At 43.4% G+C, this 6200-nt stretch overlaps 1 protein-coding gene and 1 long non-coding RNA gene across 8 annotated transcripts in view; one reads left to right on the top strand and one right to left on the bottom strand.

The window, feature by feature from the left end:
* The window catches only part of LOC114484646 (uncharacterized), a 10765-nt gene extending 4655 nt beyond the window's left edge, over positions 1 to 6110 (bottom strand). For both annotated transcript variants that reach the window (XR_003677796.1, XR_003677797.1), the window contains exon 1: positions 5766 to 6110. This is a non-coding gene — a long non-coding RNA (uncharacterized lncRNA). The remainder of the gene's footprint in view (positions 1 to 5765) is intronic.
* The window catches only part of ARHGEF6 (Rac/Cdc42 guanine nucleotide exchange factor 6), a 126433-nt gene that overhangs the window by 4763 nt on the left and 115470 nt on the right, over positions 1 to 6200 (top strand). Inside the window, exon 1 of one of the 6 annotated variants that reach the window (XM_028482163.2) lies at positions 5716 to 5736. The exons of the other annotated variants lie outside the window; for them this stretch is intronic. The gene's annotated coding sequence lies outside the window, so the exon portion shown is untranslated. Of the gene's footprint in view, positions 1 to 5715; positions 5737 to 6200 lie in introns of those variants that run through there. 6 annotated transcript variants of the gene reach the window in all.

Below are 6200 nucleotides of genomic sequence, written 5' to 3'. Positions count from 1 at the left end.
GCACGGGCTCCGGACGCGCAGGCCCAGCGGCCATGGCTCACGGGCCCAGCCGCTCCGCGGCACGTGGGATCCTCCCAGACCGGGGCGCGAACCCGGTTCCCCTGCATCGGCAGGCGGACGCGCAACCACCGCGCCACCAGGGAAGCCCCAGTATCTTGTCACTTTAGATAGGGTATCTCTCAGACAGTGCCTAGTATAGGGCATACTGAATACTTTTTTGTTGATGCTATAAAACTGTTAATATATGAAAAGCAAGAAGAGCAGGGCTTGATTATTGCCAAGAACACACTATTATTTATATAAAAAAGAGTGGCAGCTTGTAATGGTCAATTTGAAAATGTAGAAAAATGAAGCTGGAGATGCAGCAGAACACTGACAATTTGAGTGTTGGCTGTGGGGCACAATGACCACATGAAAGAGCTGTTGCCTTCTGACCCTCTGGGTGGCCAGTTGGCCTCTGCAAGTGACCTCCATCTTTGTGTTCTCATATGGTTACAGTGTCCTAGGGTCTCTAGGGGATCACACAGCTAGCAACTGGTCAGGGAAGTCTGCTGAGACACCTGGGAGACAAAGGTATCTCTGAAGCACCTCCCAGACTTTGTTAGTTTCTCTCCCTCTTTTTTTCTAATATTTCTCTCTTTTTTTCTAATATTTCTCCTTTTTCTTTTTTTTAAATTAAATTAAATTAAATTTTTTTTTTTTGTGGTACGCGGGCCTCTCACTGTTGTGGCCTCTCCCGTTGCGGAGCACAGGCTCAGCGGCCATGGCTCACGGGCCCAGCCGCTCCGCGGCATGTGGGATCTTCCCGGACCGGGGCACGAACCTGTGTGCCCTGCATCGGCAGGCGGACTCTCAACCACTGCCCCACCAGGGAAGCCCTAAATTTAATTTAATTTTTAAAAATTATTTTTTATTGAATGAAAAATCCTTTAAATTCTATAGTGCTTTACAATTTTCAAAAGTTTCACACACGATTTCATATAATCCCATAATAACCCCTTTTTTCCCCCTCTACCCCTATATTGCCCCTCCCACCTTCCCTCTCCCCACAGGTAACCACTAATTTGTTCTCTATATCTGTGAGTCTGCTTTTTTTTGGTTTTATTCACTACTTTGTTGTATTTTTTAGATTCCACATACAAGTGATATCATACAGTATTTGTCTTTCTCTGTCTGACTTATTTCACTTAGCATAATGCCAAGTCCATCCATGTTGCTGCAAATGGCAAAATTTTCTTCTTTTTTATAGCTGAGTGGTATTCCATTGTGTGTGTGTGTGTGTGTAATATATCACATATTCTTTATCCATTCATCTGTTGATGGACACTTAGGTTGCTTCCATACCTTGGCAATTGTAAACAAATGCTGCTATGAACATTGGGGTGCATGTATCTTTTCGAATTCGTGTTTTTGCTTTTTTTGGTTATATACCCAGGAGTGGAATTGCTGGGTCACATGGTAGTTCTATTTTTAGAGAAACCTCCATACTGTTTTCTACATTTCTACAAACCTACAAACCTAACATACACCTAATATACAAACCTACAAACCTAATCTACAAACCTAATATATAATGTTTTCTACATTTTCTACATTTCTACAAAACTCTATTTTTGAGAAATCTCCATACTGTTTTCCACAGTGACTGCACCAATTTATTTATTTGTTTATTTATTTATTTTAAATTTATTTATTGGCTGCATTGGGTCTTTGTTGCTGCGCATGGGCTTTACTTGTGGTGAGCGGGGGCTACCCTTTGTTGCGGTGTGTGGGTTTCTCATTGCGGTGGCTTCTCTTGTTGCGGAGCATGGGCTCTAGGGCACATGGACTTCAGTAGTTGTGGCACGCAGGCTCAGTAGTTGTGGCGCAGGGGCTTAGTTGCTCCGCGGCATGTGGGATCTTCCCGGACCAGGGCTCGAACCCGTGTCCCCTGCATTGGCAGGCGGATTCTTAACCACTGCACTATCAGGGAAGCCCTGCACCAATTTATATTCCCACCAACAGTGTAGGAAGGTTCCCTTTTCTCCACATCCTCCCCAACATTTGTTATCTGTGTTCTTTTTCGTGATAGCCATTCTGACAGGTGTGAGGTGATATCTCATTGTGGTTTTGATTTGCATTTCCCTGATGATTAGTGCGATGTTTTCATGTGCCTGTTGGCCATCTGCATTTCCTCTTTGGAAAAATGTCTATTCAGGTCTTCTGCCTATTTTTTAATTTGGTTTTCTGTTTTTTCGATGTTGAGTTGTATGAGCTGTTTATATATGTTGGATATTAACTACTTATTGGTCTTATCATTTGCAAATATTTTCTCCCATTCAGTAGGTTGTCTTTTCATTTTGTCAATGGTTTCCTTTGCTGTACAAAAGCTTTTAAGTTTGATTAGGTCCCATTTGTTTATTTTTGTTTTTATTTCCTTTGCTTTAGGAGATAGATCAAAAAAAAATATTGCTGTGATTTATGTCCAAGAGTGTTCTGCCTATGTTTTCCTCTAGGAGTGTTATAGTATCCAACCTTTAATCCATTTTGAGTTTATTTTTGTGTATGGTGTTAGAGAATGTACTAATTTCATTCTTTTACAAGTAACTGTCCAGTTTTCCCAGCACCACTTATTGAAGAGACTGTCTTTTCTCCATTGTATATTCTTGCCACCTTTGTCATTGATTAATTGACCATAAGTGTGTGGGTTTATTTCTGGGCTCTCTATTCTGTTACATTGATCAATGCGTCTGTTTTTGTGCTAGTACCATACTCTTTTGATTACTGTAGCTTTGTAGTATAGTCTGAAGTCAGGTAGCATAATTCCTCCAGCTCTGTTCTTCTTTCTCAAGATTTTTTTGGCTATTTGGGGTCTTTTGTGTTTCCACACAAATTTTAAAATTATTTGTTCTAGTTCTGTGAAAAACGCCATTGGTATTTTGATGATAGTATCTTTTGAAACACGAAGTTTTAAAATTTTGATGAAGTCAAATTCATCTTCTTTTCTTTTGTTGCTTGTGTTTTGGGTATCATAGCTAAGAAACCATTGCCTGGTGCAAGGTCATGAAGATTTACTCCTACATTTTCGTCTAAGAGTGTTCAAGTTTTCGCTCTTACATTTAGTTATCTGATCCATTTTGAGTTAGTTTTTGTGTATGGTGTGAGATAGGTGTCCAAATTCATTCTTTTACATGTGGATATCCAGTTGTCTCAACACCATTTGTTGAAACGACTATTCTTTCCCCCACTGAATTGCTTAATGTAGCTGTGTAGTAAGTTTTCAAATCAGAAAGCATGAGCCCTCCATTCTTCATTTTCAAAATAATTTTGGCTATTCTGGATCCCTTGTGTGCCCATATAGATTTTAGGATAAGTCTGTCCATTTGTGCAAAAAAGCCAGCTGGAATTTTAATAAGGATTGTGTTCAGTCTGTGTATTACTTTGGGGAATATTGCCATCTGAACAATATTAAGTCTTCTGATCCATAAACACAGGATGTCTTTCCACTGATTTAGGTCTTTACAATTTCATTCAACAATGTTTTGTAATTTTCAGTGTACACGCCTTATACCTCCTTGGTCCAATTTATTCCAAAGTATTTTATTCCTTTTGATACTACTACAAATAGAATTTTTTTCTTAATTTCATATTTGGGTTGTTCATTGCAAGTGCATAGAAATACAGTTGATTTTTGTATACTGATCTTGTGTCCTTCAACTTTAACTTGTTCATTAGTTCTAATAGTTTATTGGATTCCGTGTGATTTTCTTGTACAAGATCATGTCATCTGTGCACAGAGTTACTTTTGCTTCTTCCTTTGCAATCTGGATGCCTTTTATTTCATTTTCTTGACTAATATGCCTGGCTGAAACCTTCTATACAGTGTTGAATGGAAGTGATGAGAGTGGACACCCTAGTCTTGTTTTTGATCTTAGGGGGAAGCTTTCAATCTTTCACCATTAAGCATCATGATAGTTGTGGGTTTTCAATGCTCTTTATCAGGTTGAAGGTGTTCCCTTCTATTCCTAGGTTTTGAGTGTATTTATCACGAAAGGGTGCCAGTTTTTGTCAAATGCTTTTTCTGCATCTGTTAAGATGACCACTGATTTTGTCCTTTATTATACTGATATGTTGTATTACACTGATTAATTTTCATCTGTTAAATCACCCTTGCATTCCTGGGATAAATACCAATGGATCATGTTGTATATGCACATAGAGATTTGTGCACATCTGTCATTATTCTTGACGCATCTTTCTTCATAGAAGTGGAATTACTGTGTGAAAATTTGATACCCTCAAATTCCTCTACAAAAATGCTGAAGTTATACTCTTACCAGTAGTGTAGAAAGTGCCTTCTTCTTCATGTCCCTTTTGGCCCTGGGTATTATTTCTCTTCAATGTTTGCTAAAACGTTGGGTGAAAATGGTATTTCATTTATTGCTATAATTTGACTTTCATGATTCCTAGCGAGTTTGGATTATCTCTCATGCCTTTAGAGTTCATTTGTATTTCCTTTTCTGCAAACCAAATACATCTTTCTTATTTATTTACAGAATGGAGAGGGCAGGGAGGACACTCAGGCCTCAAGAGAAAATCTTCCAGAACATATGGAAGAATCCTCATGTCTAGGTAGAGTGTCGCTAATGTGACCAGGAAGCCCCTTGACAACACTGTCCTAGCAATGCTAGTTTTGTCTTTGTTCTGCGTTTGAACTTGGCGGGAATCAGGGACAGATACAGTTCTTGAGATCATCTGAGAGTGGCCAGGGTGCTACCTCTCTGACTGCATGGTCCTGGCTACAGGCCCAGGAAGGACTGGTCTGCCTCAGCTCTAGTCCTCTGGTTTTCCTTTCAGCCAGCCTTTCTCCCTGCCTCATCCCCAACAGGTACTTCTGCTTTGTCACCTGCCACTCTTATGACCCGCACATTGCCAGGGATACCCTACCATCTCCTATTCTGCTCCTGGGCCAACCCTACTTTGTAAAAAAGATGTTTTGTTCATGAAGGATATCATTGAATGTATATGAGGCTCAGTTAGTGCTTCTGTCTCTCTCCCTCCTTCTCTCTCTCTCTCTCATCAGCTGGTATCAGTATGGCTTTTTCTTTGCCCCCACCTGCTCACTGCCTCCTGTCTCCATGAGTCACCCCATCTGCCTTGTCACTGGAACAGCAGGGGCGCCCTCCCCAAAGTGGGGCCTGTGGGATGGACGATCTGCCATTTCCCGGGGGCTGCTCTCACCATGAGTCAAGGCGAAATCTCCCGTAAGAGAGCTCCGGCTCTAGGAGAGCAAAGCCTCCCTGGAGCCAAGTGCCTGGAGTGAGGCAGAAGGCCAGGCAACTAAGCAGTAGCTGCAGTGGGTAGCAGCAGACCTTCCTTCAGACCCTGAACCTGCCACCTTCTTTCGGAGAAGTCACAGTCCCCTTCCCTCGGCCTCGGTGGACTCATCTGTAAAATGAAGAGACTGGAGTAGTGATTGGTAATGTCTGACTGTTGGACACTGTTTTTAACTGGCCCGTTTCCATCAGTTTCCGCTGGGGAAAGCTTTGTATATTTAGCCGCTCAATTTGAGCTAGTGGGAAGACTAAAGAGGATTTTGTAAGTTGTTGGTCTTTTTTTTTTTTTTTTTCTTTCTGTTGAGCCAATCTGACACTCCTACTGGAATTGCCGTGAGTTACATCAAATGACACCCATGACTCTGGCCATCCTAATCTACCGACTGCATTGTATCTCTGTAAAAATTGGACTTCAAGTAAGGTCGGAAATATTTCCCATCTATCACGAACCTTTTCATTCTCCATCAAAGGGACGATCTGATGTGGGGCCTGTTATCCGAGAGTCCGGGAAGGGCAGCCAGGACAGCTGGGGGAAAGGAGGGATGTGGAGGGCCGCTGGAGAGCGCTTCCTTGCTGGGGTGTCTCAGCGGCTCACCATAGAGCTTGGGGGGTCCGAGCTGCGTCGGGGGCTGGAGGAGGAAGCGGGCCATCAGGCAGGGCTGCTCTGTGAGGCCGGGATTCCCACCCGAGGTTCTGGCAGAGACCCGCTGCAGGCCAGGCGGCGGCAGCCCGGGGCTCGGGGCCGAACCGGGCGGCAGCAGCATGCGCAGTGTGGCCGCCGCCGCTGCTCCGCGGTTTCTGCTGCTGCCACGGCTACCCGGGCGGCGGCGGCGGCGGCGGCGGCGGCGGCGGCGGCGGCGGCGGCGGCGGCGGCGGCGGCGGCGG

Source organism: Physeter macrocephalus, chromosome 21 (genome assembly GCF_002837175.3).
Source record: "Physeter macrocephalus isolate SW-GA chromosome 21, ASM283717v5, whole genome shotgun sequence".
Taxonomy (NCBI): Eukaryota; Metazoa; Chordata; class Mammalia; order Artiodactyla; family Physeteridae; genus Physeter; species Physeter macrocephalus.
Note: the sequence above shows the minus strand (reverse complement) of the source record. Positions and strands in the feature narration are given on the sequence as shown.